Source organism: Rhinatrema bivittatum, chromosome 1 (genome assembly GCF_901001135.1).
Source record: "Rhinatrema bivittatum chromosome 1, aRhiBiv1.1, whole genome shotgun sequence".
Classification (NCBI taxonomy): Eukaryota; Metazoa; Chordata; class Amphibia; order Gymnophiona; family Rhinatrematidae; genus Rhinatrema; species Rhinatrema bivittatum.
Genome location: NC_042615.1, coordinates 239,403,239 through 239,429,441, shown reverse-complemented (window position 1 = coordinate 239,429,441; position 26,203 = coordinate 239,403,239). Strand labels below are relative to the sequence as shown.

At 45.7% G+C, this 26,203-nt stretch overlaps 1 protein-coding gene across 6 annotated transcripts in view; it reads left to right on the top strand.

Moving 5' to 3' along the window:
- REEP1 (receptor accessory protein 1) overlaps positions 1 to 26,203 on the top strand; it is a 229,360-nt gene that overhangs the window by 1,053 nt on the left and 202,104 nt on the right. The gene's annotated exons all lie outside the window — the stretch shown is intronic.

The following is a 26,203-nucleotide window of genomic DNA, read 5'->3' as shown; positions in this document are numbered from 1 at the left end:
AGGACAGCTGGTTGAATCTGCTCTAAATTATGGTATTTCAGAATAAATGAGACAATGGGAGGAAAACTGGCTGATGGGGGGAAACTGTATGATTTGTTTCTCATTTTGTTGATTTAATAAAAAACAGTCCAGTACTTTTTTATTTTACTTTTTATTTTTTACTGATTTATATATTTAATTTGTTTATACCAAATTAGTAGCGAGACAATATAAAATACATTAGCGAACTGAAGGCAGCAAACTAACAGCTCACAATTTGCTGCCCAGTGGCCTACCATTTCCTTTGTTTGATACAAAATGTGAGATGATGTGTCATTGTCAGTCAGTACACCTCTGAAACTTTATTTTTAATATTCTGTACCAAAAATGGAAAAAAGAGAGAGGTGCCATTGTAATGGCTGCTATAATTATTTCCATCCATTCAGGCAGTTAAGAGGGCATGTTTCGGGTCTCCCCTGCAAGAATTAGGGTGCGTTCCCTGGGAGCTCCCAAGCCACTGTAGAGGTGACTAGAGCCATTCGCAGCTGTTGCTGAATGATATTTCACCCCCCTTCCCCCGCTTATTTTAATTTCTGAGGAAGCACGCAAAACATTCAGGTAATTTACTTGAGCACTATAATTTTATAGAGAGAGGAATACAAGATATCAGTGTGAGATGCTTATTTTAAGCCTCACTTGAGATCGCGTTGTCTTCTAAATATCATGAAGGCCACCTTCTCTTTTGTGCTGTGACCTGAGAAATTCTGATATCTAAAGAAGACCTTCCAGGGACCGTGACAGCCTCCTGGATTTCTGGATCGCGTGCATTCTTTCTGAAACGGGGACAAGGGAGACATGTTCTCTTTTCATTTTGCAGGCTTGCCAGTCAGTCTGGCTGCCCGAGTTCCAGTTTGCTGGTCTGAGTGTAAGAAGAATGTTCCCTTTTAGAAGGAATAGTCGGGGGTGATTTTGTGGCTGCAAATGAATGGTAGGATGTATGGGGTGGGGGTGAGAATACTGCGGAGAGTGAAATACAATCCCAGGCCCATTAATTTATTCACTTACTTATTTTTTTGCTGAGCCATCGGGTTTGAACAGCTGATTAGCTTTAACGCCCTCTGCATGCCTTGGAACATATTTTTTTATATTCTTTTCCCTGCCCAGCCCTGCCAGCAGCTTTGCAGTTCTCCAGTGACTGTTTCCACCTGCTTATCGAAGACTCCTCATTTTACTGATGTTGACTTATCATAAGCTAAAATGTGTTTCCTCAGAGAAAACAGCAGCTAGCATTCAGTAGATGACTCTTCTAATTTGTACCCCTATTGCAGTGTTTCTTGAACTGGATTAAATTAGGAATGCAAGTGCAAAGTAAGAACGATATAATATGTTAACTGTATTAAAGTATATTCAATTAGCATTTTTTTCTTCATTTAAACTAGATGCATTTTAGAGCTTATGAGGAGGGTGAGGAATTAGTCTGCAGGGTTTCAGAAACCTGGTGTGGGACCCCACAGCCAGTCAGGATGTCAGGATGTCCACAAGGAATATGCCTGAGATAAATTTGCATATACTGAGACCCATGATATGCAAATTTATCTCATGCATATTTATTCTGGATATTCTGAAAACCCAGCTAGCTGTGAGGTCGCCAGAACAAGTTTGGGAAGCTCTAGAGGAGTCAGGTCTGAGGTAGGTGACTATCATACCGGCTTCTCAGGCCTCATATTTCTGACTCATAATCTCACAGCTATTTGATTCCTGGATTTCTCCTGCTGGTTGTGTCAGTTTTTGAAAGTGAGAACATAACTAGAGACTATGCTGAGGTCACCGTATTCAGTTCATCTGGAACCTGAGCCAGGATTATTATTATAACTCAGGAAAACTACACACTGATTTTACAGTTGCTAGTTTCCTATTCTGCTGGGTGGAGCAAGCATGTGGAAAGAGAACAGTCAGGACAGTAGGTTGTAGAGATTGTTACCCTGCATCTCATATTAAGTACATCATGTTAACCATGCAACATTCAGCACAATCGTACCGTGCTCCAGCAGGCACAGGAAAAAGAGGAAGATTTACAAAATAAAAAATGACTACATTTAGAATAACCTTGTAAAGCAGGAGAATGGTTACGCACCAAACCATAATCCTTTAAATTCTGATTTTTTTTTTTTTGGCATCACTGAAAAGCAACTTCCAGGTCTTTTAAATGTGCAGTTATAGTGTACAATCAAGTGAGTGTCTCCTCATCTGGACCCTAGTTACCAAAAATAGATGTCTGTTTGGTAAACCAGCATAACAATTTATGCCTTAGCTGCTGGAAGCATCTGGTTTGTGCCCAGCAGCAGGCGCTGTCTGAGATGCCAGTTCTGCTGAATTATGTGAAGGCACCGACATCATTGTTCCTACTTCTGAGCAAAAAAGCGAAGGCACTCAGCATTATGGAGAGCACACAACTCCAGGTTACAATGGGAAGAATAATTTTATCTTGTTTCACCTAATGTTCAAAAACTAGGGTGTCTTAGGACCACAGGTCTGCAGTGGACCGCAGAACACTTTGTGATGCAAGTTGAAAGAAATAAGGTCTATTGCTGATGACTTGGAACTATGGGCTTAAGTCACCCAAATTTAGGACTTAGACAAATTTACAACTGTAGACAATTTGAAGGTCAAGGAGTTAGAACACTGTGATTGCAGGCAGTGTAGTGATTCAGCAGTTTTGACCATGTGGTTGTGAATGAGTAGGGTGAGGTGAGCCAAATTTGTGACTGTCATAGTCTAGAACAGTAGGACACACTGGCAGCAATATCTAACATAAGAACATAAGATTTGCCATACTGGGTCAGACCAAAGGCCCATCAAGCCCAGTATCCTGTTTTCAGCAGTGGCCAATCCAGGACACAAGTCCCTGGCTGGAACCTTAAAGGTTGATAGATTTCATGCTGCTTAGCCCAAGGATTAGCAATGGATTTCCCCAAATCCACCTTAATAATGGTTTATGGACTTTTCCCCCAGGAACTTGTCCAAACCTTTTTTCAATCCAGCTATGCTAATAGCTTTCACTATGCCTTCTGGTAATGAATTCCAGAGCTTAATTATATGTTAAATAAAAATGTATTTTCTCCTATTTGTTTTAAATGTACTACTTATTAACTTCATAGAGTGTCCCCTAGTCTTTGTAATTTTTGAAAGAGGTAACAACCGATTTGTGTTTACCTATTCCATTCTGTTCATTATTTTATAGACTTACATACTTTATTTATTTATTTATTTATTTATTTTTAACTTTTCTATACCGACATTCCTGTAAAAGATACAAATCACATCGGTTTACAATGCAACTGCAAAATTCGCTCAGGGGTGATACAAAGAACAGGGGTGACAATTAACAGTGGTACGGGGTCATAACAGTTTTACAAAAACAAATGAATTGATAACTGAAAAAACAACCGGAACAATGAGTTGGACTGAAGTGTCTGACTGGAGTGTCTCCCCTTAGCTGTCTCTTCTTCAAGCTGAAGAGCCTTAACTTCTTTAGCCTTTCCTCATAGGAGAATTATTTAATTCCTTTTATCATTTTGGTCACCCTTCTCTGTATCTTTTCTAATTCTCCTGACTTTGAGATGCAGCGATCAGAATTGCACAAAGTACTCAAGATGAGGTCGCACATTGGAGTGATACAGAGGCATTATGATATTCTCTGTTTTATTCTCCATTCCTTTCCAAATAATTCCTAGCATTTTATTTGCTTTCTTGGCTGCCACCGCACACTGAGCAGAAGATTTCAACATATTATCCACAATGATGCCTAAATCCTTTTCCTGAGAGGTAACTCCTAATGGGTAGATCCTTGCATTGTTTAGCTGTAATTTAGATTGCTCTTCCCTAGGTTATCACTTTGCACTTTCCACATTAAATGTCATTTGCCATTTGGATGCCCAGTCTCCCAGTCTTGCAAGGTCCTCTTGCAATTTCTCACATTCCTCTTGTGGTTTAACAACTTTGAATAATTTTGTGTCATTTGCAAGTTTGATCACCTCACATGTTGTTTCCATTTCCAGGTCATTTATAAATATGTTAAAAAGCAGTGGGCCTTTAAGAACAGGATAGTCAGGAGCAAGATGGCTGCATAGTCAGAGTCATTGAAAAGCTGCTCCCGTGCCTCTATTTTCTTCTTGGATTTTCTTTAAAATATGGCGCCTAAAAGACAAGGGAAGGTTAGGGTTTACCCCCCCTGAATCCTCTTACCTTCAACAGCAGCAATTAATAACTTCTTTCGCTTCTACTTCCCCTGTTTCTTTGGGTGGCTTGGTCCCCATTGGGAGTGCCAGTGAAGGAGCACCGACCTCTCCGGGGGGAGAGATTTCTCTCAGCCCCCGTGCTCAGGACTCTATGCCGGTGCTCAAATGCGACGTTTTCTTGTCTATCACAGCGGCGCAGACTGATGACCTGTCTGCCGCGCGGGAGGGGGTCATCGAGTCATTGGTGTCTAAAGCCTTAACATCAGCATTGTTGGCAGTGACTCCTCTGAAGGTTTCCTCAGTTTTGGATCCTATTGTCCAAGATTTGGGAACTGTACTGACATCTGCCATGCCAGCCCCTATTTCTTCAACTCCTTTGGCCTCCGGGAGAGCATTTCAAATTTGCCATCAAGACCAGCTGAGATAACGCTGGGTTCTGTCTGGGATTTAATTTCTCGTTTTCGTCTTGAACTGACTGCAGTCTCCAGCAAGTTGGATACTTTGATTGCTAAATTGGACCCCCCTGGTCTCTTTTCATGATCCTAAGATACGAGAACATGAATCTAAAATCGCTTCATTTCAGCAGAATTTGGATCATATGGCAACTGTTCAGTCTGATCTAATTCAAGGGCGAGGAGCGCTTTCAAGGAGGGTCGAATATCTTCAAAGATTCTTCCAGATGTCTAAATCTGTGTTTTCTTAATTTCCCCCAAATTATGGGTGAATTACCTATTATGACTTTAAAGAGAGTTTTTTTAGAGTACTTAACATTCCTGCTGATAGTTTACCATCTATAAATAAGGCAATTTTTCTTCCTAGTTCTCCACGCTCTGATCCCTCTTCTTTTCATGTATCTGAATTTCTTGCTACGTCTGGATATGAAGTAACAGAATTTGCCACTTTATTTGTTTCCTTCATAATGAATAGCGATTTACGTAAGATCATGTCTCTTTATTTTCGTAATCTCAATTTAGAATTTCATGGCCAGAAAATCTGTATTTTTCCTAATTTATCTAGGATTACTCAGGAGCGAGGAAGAGGGTTTCTTGCTTTAAGACAGGAGGCGTTGGCATTAGGGGCTTCCTTTATGCTACGCTATCTTTGCAAGTGCCACATTAAACTTCATTCTAATATTTCTATCTTCTTCTCTCCTGAGCAGCTCAGATCTTTCATTGATGCTAGGAAGAATCCAACATCTCCCATTTCCCAAGTAGACCAGCAGTCCTGATTACTTATTTATTTTTATTCAAGGTGAATTATCTTCACTATGGCTTTTCTTTCTGTATTTTTTTTTGCTTAGATTAACTCCTCTGTTTTCTTTGCTCTCTTCGCTACATTGTTTCTTTTTAAATAATGGATTAGTATCCACCATATGTTATTAGATATCATTTTTCTTTCCATTTTGAATACTGTTTTCTGATGTTGATCTCATCTGTTGTATATTCTGCTACAAAATAATGATTATATGCTTTGTAAAAATAAAATGCTTATAAATAAAGAGTTAAAAAAAAGACAATGGCCCCAGAACAGATCCCAGGGGTCCTCCATTGTTCACCTTTCTCCACTGAGAAAATTGACTACTTAGCCCTACTCTATCTCAATTTCAGTTGCTGTATTTGCTATTGCAGCTGCTAAAGCTGATGGAGGATCTGGGGAATGGCCTCCAGGTATATATTCCAAGGAGTCTTCAGAATTTTGAATCTTCAGCATTCAAGAGAATATATGATGGTGAATATGATTTTATTCTTTCTTCTGAAGAGATCTCAATGGCCTCCTCTATTGGTTTGCCCTCAGCTGTGAAGGGTGTGAGCATAGGTGTGAACCCCTGGTGCTGCAGCGAGCGTAGCTGATGCAGCTTCGTAGGCGAACCGATGAGACCTATGCCAGCAATTTGCAAACGCATCCTGTAGTGAGACAAACTGGAGCTTCACCTTTACCAGCTGATTCCCCTGCAGGTTGAGCCCTTGAGGTTCTGGCGGCCAGCAGGTTTTAGGTGGGTTCCTAGGGCAGAGGCTAGAGAGAGCTTCCAAGGTATGCCAGGGTCAGGACTGGCAGCAGGCAGACTGAATCGGAGATAGGCCAAGGCAACAGGCAAGAGTGGTCAGATCCAGGCAAGATGTCAGGTTCAGGCGGTAGGCAAAATGTGGTCAAGTCCAGGCAAGAGGTCAGAATCCAGAAGTCAGGTCAGTGGTGGATAGAGACAAACTGGTCAAGGTAGCGTAAGGAAGGATGGACGAGGTAGGCAAAGCAAGACTGGACGAGGCAGGAAAAGACAAGGCTTGAGACACAGGAACTCGGGAACACTGGCAGCATGCACTGCTAGGCAGAAGACCCAGTGCTGAGGCACTGGAAAGGCATCCGAGGAGCCCTTATATGGGAAGGGCCTACTGGTATCATCAAAGAGCGCTGCAGGCCCTTTAAACAAGTGTGTTGTGCGTGTGCACTCGCCTAGAGGAAAACATGGCTGGGGCAGAATGGTTGACATCCCTTGTCACTATGGCGGCAGTCAGCGTCTGTGGTGGGTGAGCTGCGAAGAGCCGTCAGTGGGGCAGGGTCAGCCAGGTCACTGCGGTGTTGGAGGTAAGAGAAGCAGTTCGTGGGGCCGAACTGAAGCTGCATATTTTAACATCTGCTTTTACAAAATAAGACGGAGGAAGTTTAGATCTTAGCTCTTCCCTTACATGTTTCAAAATGGGTCTTTGGCATGCTGGCTTACTATCTGGTAGTTCCGTCATATAAATTAACAAAATGCATCCAGAGTTTCTGTACAAACATGTGACAATCTGAAAACTGGGAAAAGGAAGGTTTGGCTTTTGCTTGTCAAAGGAAGCTCCTCTAGTTGTAACAAAGGAGTTGACATGGCGCTTACAGATGTAGATGAATCCATGGTAGGCTTATGCTTAGCAGTTTTTGTCAGTGCTGAAGCTCCTGTGCCTTCTCTTGGTGCTGGTGTTTCGATGCTGTGTGTTGCCTGTGCAGGAGTTCTTGTGCTTTTTGGCATCTGCAAGTTGGCGCCATTAAGTTTCCGTACTGCTGTTTCTGTGCCATCCTTTGTTGATGCCAACTACTCTGTTCTATTTCCCTTCTGCCTCAAGGAGTCTGCGCCATCACTCCTTGGCATTGATGATTCAGCGCTATTGTTGTATGGTCTCGGATGCTTGTTAAGAGACCTCAGTGCAGGGCATCTAGCCCCTCGATCTTTCTGCACCAGTGTGTTATTGCCATGATGTATAAATTGTGTTATTGAAATTTTGTAATAAAATTTATGATAAGCTATGTTATATGTTGATTTCTCTCATTATATTTTATCCCAGTGCTCTTCTGGGATTGCCTTAAGGCAGTCATTCGAAGAAAGTTGATATCCTGGTCAGCCTACTGGAAAAAAGAAAGTGAAAAGAATAAGATCACTCTGCTTGACCCTATTACTAAACTAGAACATTTGCATAAATATAATCCTGATCCCAAGATTTTTATGGAGCTAGAGGCTGCTAGAAGTAGTCTGCGCATATTGGCTGTTGATGAAATTTTTCACCAATTGGATCTCTCTAAACAGACATATTTTGAATCGTGTAATAAGGCGGGGAAGCATAGCTGAGCTTAAAAAAGGTTTGGACAAGTTCCTGAAGAAGTCCATAAACTGTTATTAACCAAGTAAACTTAAGGGTGACTTTTAAAAGCATTGCTTGCGTTAAAAGGCCCATATACAAGGGTATCTGGGATGCGCATGAGCAATACGTATTTTAAAAGCTGCAAAGTCTTTATGGGGATGCGTGCATGCGAGTAAAAGAAAAAAGGGCGTAGTTAGAGCATGTTGGGGGCATTCTGGGGCAGGCCCCAAAGTTACCCACGTAAATTTGTAGGCTTATTAGTTGCGTATATTTACTGCTGCTCCTGATGAGTACAAGTCTGCAGAAATCTCTTTTTAGGCCTAAACCAAGGAGTTTATGTAAACTGAGGAGAACCAGAAGGGCCCAGATGACCTTGAGATAGACTGGGCAAACTGGTGGTCTAATTGGGAAAACTAGGAATGTCCTTTAAGCGAGCATGTTTTAAAATCAGTTTACTTGTGCGTGTTAAAGCTGACAAAGTCCTAAGGAAAATATGCAAATTACATTTGGTAAGTAACCACTTAAAATTAGGAGCACACCTACATGCGGTAGGCATATATTAAATTGTATGCGGCCAATTTGTTCATAATTTAAAATTGCTGCATATGTGAGTTCATACGCCCATGTGCGTGTATATGGGTGCCTATGTGCTCATTTTAAAGATATACTGCCTTACTGGCTAATTTTAAAAGGAATGCGCGGGTGCCCATAAATATGCATATTGGCGCGTGAGCGCAGATATGCTGTAATTTTATATCATGCGTGCAAATACGCACGTATCATTTAAAATCCCCCCCGTCGTGTGTATGTGTGCGCATAATCTTAAGAGGTGACTCAAGTAAATGTCCCACACGTATTTCTGCTAGGGCATTAGCGGTTTTTACGTGTGTATGCAGGTGGATTTTAAAACATGCTAACGTGAAGGAAAAAACTGTTTTTCCCATTAGTCCACCGGTTTGTCCAGTTGATATTGAGGTCTTCAAGACCCCTCTGGTTCTTCATTATGTAAGCCCCTCACTTGACCCTGAACCTTCACACTGTGCTGAAAGCCCTAAAACTCAAGATCTCTAGACCTGCTCCTCATCAGGACCTGCAGTAAAATTACGCAGATAACACACGGACACGCGCCATTTTCAGCTTTTTTTAAATCTGGAGTTACACACGTAAGTCTTAGCCCCGCCTCTTAATGCCCTTGCCCCTACTCCTTTCCCAACCGCTTATTCTTGACGCATGCATGGGTATGTACGCGCATACTTCGTGGCTTCTTAAAATTTGCATATGTGGCCTTTTTTGTGTGAGCAACCCTTTTAAAATCTACCTCTTAAGGAAGGGTCAATACCAGAGTCAGTTCCAGGCGGCAGACAGGAGAATGGTCAGGCAGGCAGTGGTCATTTCCAGGCGGCAGACAGAAGAATGGTCAGGCAGGCAGTGGTCATTTCCAGGCGGCAGACAGAAGAATGGTCAGGCAGGCAGTGGTCATTTCCAGGTGGCAGACAGAAGAATGGTCAGGCAGGCAGTGGTCATTTCCAGGCGGCAGACAGGAGAATGGTCAGGCAGGCAGTGGTCATTTCCAGGCGGCAGACAGAAGAATGGTCAGGAAGGCAGTGGTCAGTTCCAGGCGGCAGACAGAAGAATGGTCAGGCAGGCAGAGGTCAGTACCAGAGGTCAGTCTGAAGAGGTACTACCTGAGAAGGACACAGGAACACATGGAGACACAGGGAACTAGGAGACGCTGAAACGAGGAGATGCTGGAACAGGAGACACTGGAACACTGGAACATATGAGGCAAACTAGAACACCAACGGTGTCAACCCGATTGCCAAGGCAGGGATCAGGAGTCTGAGCCCTGCCTTATATACAGGGCTCTGGTGATGTCATCTGAACACGCCTCGCTCGGGTTTCCCGCACTTGTCCCTTTAAAAGAATGGATGTCGGCCGCACGCGCGTGCCTAGGGGCAGGGCCAAGACGGCCAAAGACGCGGAGCCCCGATGGGAGCTCCGCTGCGAGGCCTGCAGGGATGAGGACGCTGAGGGAGGCCATGGTGAGCGACGGGGATGCCGGGGGTTAGCGGCAGCAGCCAGGCCAGCGCTTTTTTCAGGGCAGTGCGAGGTGAGCAGGTCCGGCTGCGGTGCCAATGCGGCCAGAGTGCGCAACAGCCAGGTACTTGTGAGCTGGTTTGGCCACTATTGGAAAGAGGATACTGTGCTTGATGGACATGTGTTCTGACCCAGTATGACATTTCTTATCTTCTTAAGTTCTTGGCCCACAAATTGAAAAGCAGATTCATCCAAAATCAGATATTAAAATCAAATATAGAGAGGGGATTTTTTGTTTTAGACAATGACAAAATTAGGGTGCATTTTATTCAATTTTATGAGGAACTTTATACTACAGATTCCATTATTGATGATGGAGCTATAGATTGCTATTTAGCTGGCATATCTATCCCCATGATTAATCCTGAAGCCCAATAATATCAAAATATAGAGATAGTGCAAGAGGTTGCTCTAACCATTAAGGATCTGAAAGTTGGAAAAGTTCTTGGGTTAGATGGATTTTTCACTAAATTTTATAAGATCTTCAGTGATGTATTAGTATGCCCATTATTTCATATGTTTAATTATTTGCTGCTAGAGGGTAAGGGGCTATCTTCTTCTTCCAGTGTTGCTGGTATTATAGTTTTGGCCAAGGAGGGAAAGGACGCCACGTTATATAGTTCATATAGACCAAGTTCCCTTTTAAATATAGAACTTAAGTTGTTGATGATGATACTCTAAGGTAGTCTCAGTAGAATTGTTCATCTCCTAATGCATAAAGATCAGTTGCGTTTTTTTCCTGGGTGCATGGCTGTTGATAATGGGGTAGATTTTCAAAAAGCGCGCCTTTGCGTACTTTTGTTGGCGCATCAGGCGCAAACAAAAGTACGCTGGATTTTAGTAGATACGCGCGTAGCCGCTAAAATCCTGGATCGGCGCGCGCAAGGCTGCCGATTTCGTGTAGCCGGCGCGTGCCGAGCCGCGCAGCCTGCCACCGTTCCCTCCAAGGCTGCTCCGAAATCGGAGCGGCCTCAGAGGGAACTCGCTTTCGCCCTCCCCTCACCTTCCCCTCCCTTCCACTATCTAACCCACCCCCCGGCCCTATCTAGACCCCCCCTACCTTTGTCAGGGGATTTACGCCTCCCGGAGGGAGAAGTAAATCCCGCGGGCCTCTAGCGCGCCGAGACGGGACCTGGGGGCGGTTCCGGAGGGCGCGGCCACGCCCCCGGACTGCCCCGGGCCGAAACCACGCCCACGGGCCCGCCCCCGAAACGCCACGTCCCGTCCCCGAAACGCCGCGCCGATCCGACACGCCCCTGACACGCCCCCCTTGAAAAACCCCGGGACTTACGCGAGTCCTGGGGCTCTGCGTGCGCCGGTAGGCCTATGGAACATAGGCGCACCGGCGCGCAAGGCCCTGCTCGCGTAAATCCGGGCGGAATCTAGGGATAAGAGGAATTTCTGTGGGTTGAGTCCAATATAAAATCTCACTGACAATAATCTGTTTACCTTAAGTAGGCCTGAGATATCTCTGGATCTGCTGTAGCAAGAGATTGAGAGATTTGTAAGGTATCTGGGTTCAAAATAAATATGGACAAATCCAAAATTTTCAGTATTGAACTCTTAGAGGGCTCTAGTCAACATTTGAAGCCCAATGTTTCTTTCAGATGGGCTAAACAGAAACTAAAGTATTTGGGGGATTTTTATTGGGGTGGAGACTGATGAGTTTTTCAGGTTTAACTATATGCCTATGATAGCTACGACATCACGGGATTTGGAGAAATGGGAGCAACACAATTTATTTTGGTTGGGCAGAACTGCATCGATCAAAATGAATATCTTACCCCGTATATGCTACTTTTTCCAAACATTACCAATCTTAGTATCTGATAAAATACTAATGTTCAGCATAAGATTTTCAGTTATATATGGAGGCACAGACCCCCTAGGGTCATCAAATCGGTACTTTATCAACCCAAGTTGTCTGGTGGAATGGGAGTTCCCTTTCATAGTTGAGGTTTACAGTTGATTGGCATAGGAGTGACGATGGTAAACAATGGGCGTTTATTGAGCAGGAGCATATTAGGATAGTTCCTTTTATGGCATTGTGTGGTTGCCTAGGAGAGCAAGGCTGTCCCTGACTTCAGTTTCCTTTTTTACCCAACTTACTCCAAAGCTGTGGGATTCCTAGAAGGATTTGGTGGGTTAGGTAATATTTTTTCCAAGTCTTCGATACATTTTAATGTTGCTTTTCAGCCATGGATTGTTTCTTTGCCCTTTAAATGATGGGAGACCCTGGGGATATTTCAACTTGAGTAGGTTTGGAGAAATTATGAGCTGATGAGTTTTGAAAAACTTTTGGGGAAATATCAGTTGCCCCAGGGGATTGTTTTCCATACATTTAAGACATTTTATGGAACATGAATCAGTTAAGCAGGATCATTGAAAGGGAAAACTTTATTTGAGGGTTATTGTGACAAGGCCAATAGAGTGAAAGAGTTGATTTCTAAACTTTATCGGTCGAATTTTAAAATGGCCATGTGTGCAAATATCGGCACTTATGTGCATGGCCGGGCCCTTTGTGTGTTGTGCACATTTTCAGAAGGGCTTGGCCACACATGTAAGTGCCGGTACGCACACAAATGTCGGGCTCTGAAAAAGGAGCGGCCGGGAGGGTGGGGACTGGGCGGGGAGGGCTGGCATGGGGCAGGATGGAGGCTGGCCAGGACAGCTGCCATTAGCCGCTGTCCCAGGGAAGTGCACACCGGCAGTCGGCTGGTGCACACAAGTTGCTTATCTCCAATGGAGCAGTAAGTAAAAAGCTTTTAAAATTCTTTTTCTTAGGTAGGTGGTAGGGATCGGGATGGAGAGGGGAAAGGATAGGAAGGTTATGCAGGGGATAGGGAACTGGGGAAAGCCTGATTGTGTCGCTACACATAATTTGGTAAAATTCCTCCCCCCACCGCCCACACATGTGGGCGTGGATTATAAAATCCAGTGCACATGTACATGCATCCATGTGTATGCGCCGGGAACCGTGCACACCTTTTAAAATCTACCCCTGTTCTTTTCCCAATGGGGAGCTGCTTGCAAAACCTAGGCACTTATCAGCTTGGATAAAGGATCTGGGTAAAACCTTGGATGTCAGCACTTGGCACCTTTATTTTTTTATTAGTGTGGCACAGTTCTGCTTCGTCTTTACTTGTTGAAAATGGGTATAAGTTATTGTTTCATTGATGTCTTACTCCTGAACGTCTTCATAAAATGTATCCAAATGCAAGTGAGGGGTGCTGGTATCGATGTGGAAGGGTTGACAGCGTTATCATATTTGGTGGCGATGCTCCCTGGTTCACTCCTTTTGGAATCAGAAACTTGAACTAATTAAAGACAACACCTTGATCACTCCCTCTGTGGATCCTAAATTATTTCTGTTGAGTTTCCCAGTCCCCACTGTGAAGTCTTCCCTGCAATGCCTAATTTTACAGATTATTGCTGTTGTTAGATGTACATTGGCAGCATGGTGGAAGAAACCTGTTACCCCTCCTCTGGCCTTTGTTTGTCAACGACTTGGGAACGTTCATTATCTGGTGAAATTGACCGTGATTAAACAGGATACTTTTTCAGAGTTTAATGATATTGGAAAATCTTTCCAGCTATGGCTGGATGCACATACTGATTGAAGTGAAATGTCTTGTCTACCGTATATCCTTGTATTGTTTTATAATGGGTGTCTGAGTTAAGTTAGAGGGTGGAAGTTGATGGGTGGATGAATAAGGGGGGGTTAGGGTTTTTCATCATTGCCAAAGAACCTAAATAGAGTTTAATTTGGGAGAACTTTGATAATGTTGGAGGGTGGGGTTAGAAAGTAGAGGAAGGGGGATATTATTTGGGGAAATATTGGTAAAATGCTGTATTCTGTTTATACAGGCCTACTAATCCCAGCAGCAGTGAAGTTTGGGAAATTGCTTAAGGCTATCTTCCTTGGGCCAGTAGGTGCAATGAGGCAGGTATCTTAAAGCTCAGGTGCCCTCTCAGTTTGAGGTTGTTGCGCCGGTTTCGGCGTCCTTGCTTAAAAGTTGTGTGAGAATGGATACGGATCGTGCCGGTGCAGTAACAAGACACCTGCTAATGCATTAGTTTTGAAATTCACCTGTGCGGTTTCCTAAAAATTGTTTCACGTATTCACTTGGTATAAGTTGGAGGCATCCTTTAATTAAATAGTTCCAGGAGGTTGTGTGAGCAGAGACAGACTTTAGTGGGTATATAAGGCAATAAAGAACTTAAATTGTTAATACACCAATATTGAGTTGCGTTTTGACATACAGTGTGCCATTACTTTTACACTCACTTGGATAATACAGCTAAAGGTTAGTTTACAGCTCTACTGATTCACTGTAAGTCACTTGATTGGGGTAAAAACCTTTACATGTACTTTCAAATTAAATTCAATATATATTAGTAGAGCTGGTTGTTTTCATTTTTCATTTTTCATTTTTCTTTGATACCTAAATCCGCTATCTATGCACTAGGCACCTTGGTTTTTTTTACATAAAAAATTCGTTTATTATCACTTTTTAATTGTATTTTTAAATTGTTTATTTTTTATTTAATTTTGTTTTTATCATTACATTAACAGAGGTTTTATCTGGTGCGATTGATTCCAGATGGTTTTTTAATTAATTAAAAGTCCTGTAGATAACTTATTTTTTACATTTGGATTTTATCAAATGTATGAGGGTTCAAATTTATTTATTGTTGATTCTATTTATGATCAAAAAGGTATAACTTGTTGAGTAATGTTTGATATATCTTTTAGATATATATGCACGTCGGAATCTATTTAGACCATCATCCCACTGATTCTCTGATACAAAAGGTATTACTGATTTATCCTAAGGCTATGCGGTTTATCCTGTCCACTAATTCTCTGATACAAAAGGTATTACTGATTAATTCTAAGGCTATGCGGTTTATCCCGTCCACATTGATGTTGTTTGTTTCTATTTATTTTCCTGTCATTCTAATTATTTAATTATTTATTGTAATTATTTATTCATATGGTGTTTTTATATTTTATGAGGAGTTTTAATATTTATTTAACTCACATTTGATCCTTTCATTTATTCATCAGTTACTATTTATTATGTTTTATTTGAATAATTTATGTTTTTAAGACATGTATGTCATAAATTCTTCTACATGTTTGTTTGTAGCCCCTGAGGCAGCCACCTTTGGTGGCGAAACTCGGCCAGAGTCGGGCACTTGCATATGATTTTAACGTCTCCATCAATAAATATTTGAAAAAGACTTCTTGTGGCATCCACCATTCTGTTTATACAGGCCTACTAATCCCAGCAGCAGTGAAGTTTGGGAAATTGCTTAAGGCTATCTTCCTTGGGCCAGTAGGTGCAATGAGGCAGGTATCTTAAAGCTCAGGTGCCCTCTCAGTTTGAGGTTGTTGCACCGGGAGGTGAACCCTTGGCCTAGTGCAGGATTGGTAGGCTCCCTGGTCAGACCCAGAGAGCGCCTGCCACCAGGAGGCGGAGCACAGGAAGAGACAGAGGCTAGCTGGAACTTCACCATTGGCAGCCCGAGGTCCCCCTGGGTTGAGCCCTTGGGTACCCGGGCCGCTTGGTCTTAGGTGGGCCTCGCAGGATCTCCTTGAGAGAAAGTTTCAGAGGTGTGCCCACCACGGTCAAAGGTGCGCAGTTGATGTGGTCAGGCAGACAGAGGTCAGTTCCAGCGGCAGTCAGACGTGGTCAGGCAGGCAGAGGTCGATTCTAGGTGATGGTCAGACGTGGTCAGGCAGGCAGAGGTCGGTTCCAGGCGGCGGTCAGACGTGGTCAGGCAGGCAAAGGTCGGTTCCAGGCGGTGGTCAGACGTGGTCAGGCAGGCGGAGGTCAGGTCAGAAGAAGTCAACATGGTCAAGTAGGCAGAAGTCGATTCCGGAAGATCAGTAAGGTGAAATGGCAGAGTTCAGGAACTAGCAGACACCTGTAGGAAAAAGCACTCAAGAACCTTCATTGCAGAGGCAAGCTCTGACTGTCAGAGCTTGCCTTATATAGGGCAGCAAGGATGATGTCATTTGAGGAGGCCCGGCAGCCCTAACGCACCGCGGCCCCTTTAAATCATGTAGAGAGGCGTGCGCGCGCACTAGGAGAGTCCCCGAGGAGAGGGGAACTCTGCAGCGGCGTACAGGTCACGAGATCAGGCTGGAAGCCAGGCAGTGACAGCATCCCCACTGCGCTGTGCGGCCGAGGGAAGCTGCCAACGCCAAGGGAAGAAGGTGAGGAGAGCCTGCCATGGAACCTGTGGCTGGTCTTCACAACAGTACCCCCTCCTCATTGCCCCCCGCCAGAGGGTTCCATTGGGTAGGGTAACCAATCTCCTCAAGGTCGTGTGGCTCTGCCGCCTGAGACCCTGCAGGGTATGGAAGAAAAGGTGTTCTAGGATTGTTTGGGGCCCCATTTGTATCTGGAGAGAGGCAATGCTTCTCCTTATCTTGTTGCAAGAGGGTATGAAGGCTCAGATCTCATCTTCTTTGAAGGACAAGAGGGAGAAAAACCCTTCCATGGCTTGGTTATGTTTCCTGATGAGGGTTTCATGTTTGGTCATCCTCAGGGCCTCCCTCTGAGGTGAACTGGAACTGGTCTGGGTCTCCTGAGTCCTTTGGTAAGGAAGAAGGTTGGTAAGGGCGGCAGGACTCAGAATATTGAGGTCCCCACTGGATGAGATCTGCTGTGGTCCAGTCGAACTGAGGTTGATGTTTTTGCAGCTGTGGGAGGCCCAGAATATTCAGGTTAACTGCTGTAGGAAGAATATAAAAGGAGATGAGCTCCGAGTGGTCCTGACCAACCCTCAATGTAAGAGGTTGGGTAGCCCGATTCACTGTTCCGGGAAGGAAGTCCCCATGGACCGATGAGAGGGCCAGAGGTAGAGTTAAGGTATTAGTGGGAATCTGATACTGGTCTACAGACTCTGTTGAATAAAGTTGGCCCCTGCGCCCGAGTCCACTAGGGCCTGAGTAGCAATGTTGATTGAGGATGTCTCCACTGAGGTCGGCAATAGGAGCAACGGTGAGGTCGTGGTGAGGCCGAGAGGTATTGAACCCGTGATTCCTTGACGCGAAGAAGGTTCTCTTTTCTTAGGACAGTGAAGGCAATGGTGACCCTGGTTCCCACAATAGAGGCATAGGCCGAGCTGGTGACGACGGGATTTCTCTTCCTCCGATATATGTGTGCAGCTAATTTGCATAGGTTCTTTGGTATTCTCCGAGAGCGGAGGTGGTTCTCGATGGTGGGAAATGAGGCCCTCGAACAATTCTTCAAATTAGGTCGGTTCTCTCGGACCCGTTCCTGGAGACGTCGATCCAGTTTTCCAGTTAAGTCCATCAGCCCTTCGAGGGACATAGGGATCTCCCGTGCGGCGAGTTCATATTTTAGCCTGGGTGCCAGTCCTTCCAAAAAGATGGCATGCAGGCTGTTCCCCCTGCCAGTTCATTTCCGTGGCCTGTGTAAGGAAATCAATTGCGTAATCGGACAGGGATCGATTCCCTTGTCTCAACTGCAACAGGTCGGAGCCCATCGTGGGAAGCCTGCCAGGTTCATCAAAGACTTATATGAAGGCGGACATGAATTGTGGAAGACTGGACAGCAGTGGATCGGAACTTTCCCAGAGCGGAGAGACCCAGGCCAAGGCCTTGCCCTCCAAAAGGGACAAGATAAATTTTGTCTTTACCAAGTCATTAGGAAAAAGGGCAGACTGAAGAGTGAAATGCATCTGGCATTGGTTTAGGAACCCGCGATATTGGGGACTCCCGAGTAGCGAAGCGGCAGTGGTAAGGAGATGGGTGCCCTTACCGGGTCAGAGGTCGGTGCGGGAGCCGCCGAGGAAGGTAGTGGGACGTTTAAGCGGTTCAGGAAGTCTTGTTGAGTAGCAAGGCGATTCACGTCCGCTACCACTTGATCCAGAGTTGATTGGAGCTTCTGAATGATCCCAGGGTAGGAATCCAGTCGGGCATGCAGACGCTTCAGGGAGGAAGTTCAGAACCTCAAGACATCGTTGTTGCTCCTGTACCTTGGAAGCCAAGCTAGGAATGGCCTGTAAGATGGCCTTTGCAACCTGTTGACCAAGAGGTGGACCCTTGACCTAGTGCAGGATTGGTAGGCTCCCTGGTCGGACCCAGAGAGCGCCTGCCACCAGGAGGCGGAGCACAGGAGGAGACAGAGGCTAGCTGGAGCTTCACCACTGGCAGCCCGAGGTCCCCTCCGGGTTGAGCCCTTGGGTACCTGGGCTGCTTGGTCTTAGGTGGACCTCGCAGGATCTCCTTGAGAGAAAGTTTCAGAGGTATGTCCACCACAGTCAAGGGTGCGCGGTCGATGTGGTCAGGCAGGCAGAGGTCGGTTCCAGGCAATGGTCAGACGTGGTCAGGCAGGCAGAAGTCGGTTCCAGGAGATGGTCAGACATTGTCAGGCAGGCGGAGGTTAAGTCGGAAGAAGTCAACATGGTCAAGCAGGCAGAGGTCGATTCCGGAAGATCAGTAAGGTGAAATGGCAGAGTTCAGGAACTAGCAGACACTTGTAGGCAAAAGCACGCAAGAACCTTCGTTGCAAAGGCAAGCTCTGACTGTCAGAGCTTGCCTTATATAGGGCAGCAGGATGATGTCATCTGAGGAGGCTCGGCAGCCCTAGCGCGCCACGGCCCCTTTAAATCTTATAGAGAGGCGCGTGCTAGGAGAGTCCCTGAAGAGAGGGGAACTCGGCGGAGGCGCACAGGCCGCGAGATCAGGCCGGAAGCCAGGCGGTGACGGCGTCCCCACCGCTCCGCGCGGACGAGGGAAGCCACCAACGCCGCGGAAAGAAGGTGAGGAAAGCCGGCCACGGAACCCAAGGCCTGTCTTCGCAACAGAGGTGCAGGCTTCAACCAAATGAAAAGCCCAGCTTTGGCCACTGGGTCATGGTGTACGCTTCTCTGTTCTTTTTGATTAACAAAACATCTAGAAAATAGCAGTCTAACTTTGAGTCCGAACTTCTCCAGAGAAGGCTTCCATGAGGAACATTCTGTAAGGGACCTCTATTTCCGTCTCCTTTTCTCCCTTTCTATAGCTCTTTGGTAGGCCTTTGCTAGGTTTTGCTGCAGCCTAGGTATAGTTCCAATCCTCTGCTTTCTGGAGCTGTGTTTCAGGGACACTTTTTATATTTTCCAACATTTGGAATGCCAGAATTATTTAATAGGGATCAATGTCTTTAAGTCCAGCTGTAAGCTTAATAAGCCGAGTTTTCAATAGTCTGCTTAAGTCGCCAAATGTGCATGCAAGTGGGAGATTTATGCTAGCATTTTATAAACTGTGTGATGGGAGCCATACTGTTTTTCTGCCCCCGAAAGTACATGCTGAGAGGCGAATTTTAAGATCTGCGCGCGTGTGCACACATGCACACATTTCCTGGCTCGCGCACATGGACGCAGCAATTTTATAACATACACACATGAGTTATAAAATCGGCTATATGCACGTACGTGTCACTACTCTATATTGATGCATGCATGTGTGTGCAAATGCCGCGTCGAGCGTGTAAGTGGGGGGGATTTTAGTAGATACACGCGCTGATGCAATTACCTGTTTCCCCAGTTTGTTCCCACTTCACCCCAGTAAAGGAGAGGACTTACTAAACCCCCTAGCTAACTATTAGCCCTGATCCTTAAAACCCTGCTGACTAGCTCAGTTTTTTTTTTTTTTTATTACTTACACGCCGTCCATATCAGAAGTAAAGTTACGTGGTGGTGACCCTGGTACATGCTTATGCGCGTAAATACTTAACGCACAAACTTCATGTTTCAGACTTGGTCTGCCCATGCCTTGCTCAGACCCCGCCCATTCCCTGCCCCTTTGTTGAACTTTTTAATTTGTGTGTGCACCAGGAGATACGCGCTTACTCGCATGGATTTTTAAATCCATGCAGCCGAGTCATGCTGTTTCACCCAGCTTTGGCACATGTAGCGCTTTTAAAATCTTCCAGATATGTTTCAGTGTATGTATGTATTTGTGGTTCTCTACCCATTTTATAAAATTACATGCATATATTTTCACACGTAATAATTATAACATATGTGCGTAAAAGTGCCTAGTTATATGTGGATTCAGCTATAATAGAGCTCGTATATAATTATAAAGGTATGTAGCAACCGTCATAAAGTGCCACAAATTGCTTATGGCTTATGTGTAAAGCCCGTCAAGCACTGGGCTTTTCTAATCATGGGTTGCGTTATACCACAGTTCATGTATTCTCCTGCACGGAGCTATAACATTTATCTTGATCCACATAGATGTAAATGACTGATGTTGCCCTGAAGTGCCATCCTCCGACACGACAGTGTTTCGGAGTATATGACTCCTTCCTCAGGGAGCTTCAGGGAATAAAGTGCAGTCAGTATAATTTGAATGAGATGGATGTAGTCAGTTCATGATCGGATTTCACGGAAAGAAATGTCGAACAGACAGCACACAGCCGGTGCGCCGAACACATTTCGCTTGTATCTGATCATGAACTGACTACATCCATGTCATTCAAATTGTTGTGTCCGTCGGTTCCCGACGCCCTCTCACTGCCCTCCTTACCTCTTTGGCGACTCCCTCTTCGCCCGCGGAAAGATTGGTTGCCGCAGCGTCCTTCTGCCGAAGTCCTCCGGCGTCTCTGGACCGGCTAGACTCTGCAACCCGCCATGTTTCCTGGAGGCCTAAGGGTGCGCGCGCGACGCGGCCCCGACTGAAGTACCGACGATGGTGCTAACCTCAGGGGCATCCCCCTGAGATGACGTCACCCGCGACGGATATATAAGGTCTTAGAATTTGCTAACAGATGGAGTTAGCAAGGGTTTCACTACCTAAGCTACTCTGCCTCCTCGGACTTACCAGGGGTACCTGCTCCTCGGGGGCCTCGCTCTCTCCTTTGTTTTTCAGGTGACAGTCTGGAACCGGTACTCGCTCCTCAAGGGCCCTCGTTCCCAGACTTATTCCGTATTCTCTTCTGCCTGGAAGTCATCACTGCCAACTACATCAGTGAGTTACCATCGCTCTCTCAGAGCTTTCCCTGGAACCAGGTACTCGCTCCTCGAGGGCCTATACATTCCAGCTCCTGGGCTTCTATGAGACATTGTGTGAGTGTTACCATCAGGTTCGGTACATGAACTCTGCATACCCTGCCTACTCACCATATTTCAGTTTCTCTACAGCTCAGCCTCCAGGGATCGCTGTTCCAGTATCTGATGGACTACAGCCCAGCCGGGCATTCCAGCTCACTACTGCCACCTCTGGTGGTTCAGTATACTGTCTAATAAAAGAACTAGTGTGTGTCTGTCTCCTAACTCTGAGCCAGACTGTTGTTCCTCTCGGGATCTTCCCCCGGGGGCGTGGTCATCTGCCACTGGTCCAAGGATCCACCCACAACTCTCCTAAATAACAACAGATTGCTAACTCCATGGATCTGGCACAACTTAATGTCTTGCAGGCCATACAGGGCCTGGCCCAGCGTATTGCGGAGCAGCAAGATGCCTTGGAGAAACTTACTGCAGCATTTCATCAGCTACCCACAGAAGGTTCAAGGCACAGCCTCCAACCAAGAAGGTCAGTCACTGGAGGTAACTTTGAAGACTGCTGTACCACTGGCGGCTCCAATCCGCTTTTCCGGAGAAATCCAGAAGACCCGGGGCTTTTTGACCTAGTGCTGCATGCACTTTGCCTTACAGCCGTCTCTATTTCCTACAGCTCTCTCCAAGACTACCTACATCCTTTCATACCTGGATGGTAGGGCCCTGTCTTGGGCATCCACATTGTGGGAATGCAAGGAATCTATTTTGCAGGACATAGAAGGATTTATGGACTTGTTTAAATCCGTTTTTGATGACCCTGCTCGAACTTCTGTAGCCGGTTCTGCTTTAGTGGATTTGAAGCAAGGCAACAGATCATTGGCTGAATTCGCCATAGAGTTCAAAACTCTTGTGGCAGAACTTCGCTGGGACCCCAAATGTCTCAAGACTCTCTTTTGCAGAGGCCTGGATAACCGTTTAAAGGACGAGCTGGCTGCTCGCCAAACACCTGACTCGCTGGACGAATTAGTAGCCTTGTCTACTCGTATTGATCACCGGCTCCGGGACAAGGTGAAGGAACTCCGGCCTAGGGTGTTACCCGGGTTGAAACAGGCCAGTGCTGTCTCTACACCTCGGATGGTTCCAGTAATCCCTGCTGCTAATACAGATGAACCTATGCAACTTGGTCACGGTCGCTTGACCTCCAAAGAGAGAAGATTTTGGAAGAAGCGTGGCCTTTGCATGTACTGTGGTCAGCCCGGCCATAATGTCTTCACATGCTGCATTCGTCCAGAAAACGGATGGGCCTAAGTCCTGCAGGAGGACTGTTCTTAGGCCATACCGCCACATCTCCTCCGCTCTCTCTCCCAGTCTCTTTGATCTACGGACCGATCACGGTTCAGACTCCTGCCCTGGTGGACTCAGGGGCAGGAGGCAACTTCATTCTCAGACGTCTAGTGGAAGACCTTAAGATTCCCCTCATCAAGTTGAAAGATCCACTACTGTTATCCTTCATTCTTGGGGAGCCCTTACCAGGCAACGTGGCTTGCGAAACCGTACCAGTTACTCTTCGCACCGGGGCGCTCCATACGGAATCAATTTCCTTCTTTGTACTGGAGAGGGCTATGCACCCTATCATCCTGGGGTTACCCTGGCTGCAAATGCACCAACCCCAATTTGACTGGATATCCCTGGATCTCTCCCGCTGGGGCCCAGAATGTCGTGGGAAGTGCCTGAAGGAGATCTCTCCTATTGTATGCATGCCTACGACTCCAGCGATGCCAGGACTGCTGCCCCAATACACATCCTTTGGGGATGTATTCTCCAAAGAAGCAGCTGATGTTCTTCCTCCACATAGGCCCTATGACTGTGCCATAAGGCTGAAGCCCAGTGCTGAACCACCGAAAGGACGGGTGTACCCCCTCTCAGCTAAAGAGAATAAAGCTATGTCGGAATACATTGAAGAAAATCTCCAGAAGGGCTTTATCCGACCATCAAAGTTGCCAGCCGGCACAGGCTTTTTCTTTGTGGGGAAGAAGGACGGTACCCTACGTCCATGTATCGATTACCGAGGTCTAAATGAAATCACGATCTAAGACCGTTATCCCTTGCCATTAATCTCAGAGCTGTTTGACAGGCTGCAAGGGGCCAAGATATTTTCAAAGCTTGACCTGAAGGGGGCCTACAACCTTATTCACATTCGGAGCGGCGATGAATGGAAGATGGCCTTCAATATGCGAGACGGCCACTTCGAGTATCTTGTAATGCTGTTTGGGTTATGCAATGCACCCGCCATTTTCCAAAATATGATGAATGACATCTTGTGGGATCTGCTGTACAAGAACATTGTGGTTTACCTGGACGACATACTAATCTTCTCCCAGGATTTGGACACCCACATTACAGACGTCAAGCAAGTACTCCACCGTCTTCGTGAACACCGGCTGTACGCCAAACTCTCTTAAGTATGAATTTCACAAAGACTCAGTGCCTTTTCTAGGCTACATTGTGTCTAAGGAAGGCTTCCAAATGGACCTTCACAAACTTGAAAGTATCAAGAATTGGGCTCAACCTACCAGCCTGAAGGCTTTAAGAAGATCCCTGGGGTTCACCAACTATTATCGAAGCTTCATAAAGAACTACTCTTCATTAATTGTACCCTTGACTGCAATGACTCGCAAGGGTGCCAATGCTTCAAAATGGTCAGCTGAGGCCATTTCTGCATTCGAGAAATTGAAGACTGCCTTCTCCACAGAACCATGCTTACGGCATCCAGACCCCAATAAGCCCTTCATAGTAGAAGTCGACGCTTCAGATGTGGGGGTAGGGGCTGTGTTAAACCAAACTGGAGACTCGAAAGCCTTACGTCCCTGTTCATTCTTCTCACGAAGATTCTCTCCAGCCGAGAAGAATTACGGGATTGGCGACAAGGAGCTCCTGGCAATAAAGCTTGCATTCGAGGAATGGCAGCCTTGGCTTGAAGGCGCTCAACATCAAATAACCGTCTTCACGGATCATAAGAACCTTGAGTATCTCCACCACGCCAACGGCTGAATTACAGACAGGCCAGATGGTCTTTATTCTTCAACTGTTTTGATTTTGTGCTCAAGTTCCGCCCTGGAAATCGAAACACCAGAGCAGACGCACTGTCACGCTCATTTCATTCAGAGGATGTGCCTGATGAGCCATAGCACATAATTGACCCGAAGAAAATCCTCTTGACATCCACTCAGTCTGTGCCCGTTGGAAAGACTATCGTTCCAAAGAACCTCAGGAAGAAAGTGCTCTTCTGGGCACACGATTCCAAGCTGGCTGGCCATCCTGGTCAACGCCGTACCCTACTCAAGATACAGGAGCTGTATTGGTGGCCTACTATCAAAAAAGGATACCTATTCCTACGTGGCATCCTGCACCAATTGTGCTAAGAACAAACCTGCTTCTGGACAACCGTGAGGTCAGATGCAACCATTACCAGCTCCGGATCGGCTCTGGTCGCACATCGCTACTGACTTTGTAGTCGATTTACCTATTTCCGGAGGAATGAACACCATCTGGGTTTCTGTGGTTCGCTTTAGCAAGATGGCACACTTCGTGGTGCTCCCTGGCATACCCTCAGCCTTGGAGCGTGCTAAGCTCTTCATAACGCACATATTCTGCCTCCACGGCCTACCTTCACACATCGATTCTGACCGTGAGTCCCAATTCACGGCATGATTCTGGAAGGCTTTGTGCAAGTTGTTTGACATCACTGTAGACTATACCTCAGCCTACCATCCGCAGTCGAATGGCCAGACGGAACGGATGAATTGTACAATGAAGCAGTTTATACGAGCCTATGTCACGTCCTGACAAAATAACTGGGTCGAATTGCTTCCGTGGGCTGAATTCGCCATCAACTCTCATCCAGCAACATCAACTGGAAAGTCACCATTTGAAGTGGTTTTTGGATGTCCTCCAACACCGCCACTTCCACTGAAGCTCTCAGTGACGTCCCCAGCAGCTCAATCTACTGCTGATGATATCCATAAATTGTGGGTTCAGACAAAAGACATGCTAATCAAAGCGAGTGATCGTGCCAAGAAGTACTACGACGCGCACCATGCGGCGCGGCCCCGACTGAAGTACTGGCGATGGCGCGAACCTCAGGGGCGTCCTCCTGAGATGACGTCACCCGCGACGGATATATAAGGTCTTAGAATTTGCTAACAGATGGATTTAGCAAGGGTTTCACTACCTAAGCTACTCTTCCTCCTCGGACTTACCAGGGGTACCTGCTCCTCGGGGGCCTTCCTCTCTCCTTTGTTTTTCAGGTGACAGTCTGGAACCGGTACTCGCTCCTCGAGGGCCCTTGTTCCCAGACTTGTTCCGTATTCTCTTCTGCCTGGAAGTCATCACTGCCAACTACATCGCTCTCTCAGAGCTTTCCCTGGAACCAGGTACTCGCTCCTCGAGGGCCTATACATTCCAGCTCCTGGGCTTCTATGAGACATTGTGTGAGTGTTACCATCAGGTTCAGTACATGAACTCTACATACCCTGCCTACTCACTATATTTCAGTTTCTCTACAGATCAGCTTCCAGGGATCTTCCCCCTGGGGCGTGGTCATCTGCCATTGGTCCAAGGATCCACCCACAACTCTCCTAAATAACAACACAAATTATACTGACAACACTTTATTCCCTGAAGCTCCCTGAGGAAGGAGTCATATACTCCAAAACACTGCCGTGTCGGAGGATGGCACTTCAGGGCAACATCAGTCATTTACATCTATGTGGATCAAGATAAGTGTTATAGCTCCGTGCAGGAGAATACCTGAACCGTGGTATAACGCAACCCATGATTAGAAAAGCCCAGTGCTTGACGGGCTTTACACATAAGCCATAAGCAATTTGTGGCACTTTATGACGGTTGCTACATACCTTTATAATTATGTATGAGCTCTATTATAGCTGAATCTATATTATATTGATTTTTTCAATTTTTCTAGCTTCATTTGGGTATTTCAATTTGAGTTCTATGTGGAGGCAGGTATTTTATAAAGAATGTGTGTACTCTGCTTCTGAAAATAGTTGTGAATGTACTTGCAATCACCATTTTGTCAACCTCTCCTCTAGTTCACCCAGACATCCAGCACTCTTCCCTTATCACCCACCACTTAACCCACACCTCCCACCCAAAATCAGCTGACAAAGGACAAGTGTACTTTCACTTCCACAACTTAATTAACAGATATAAATACATATAGACAAGTTTGGAAAT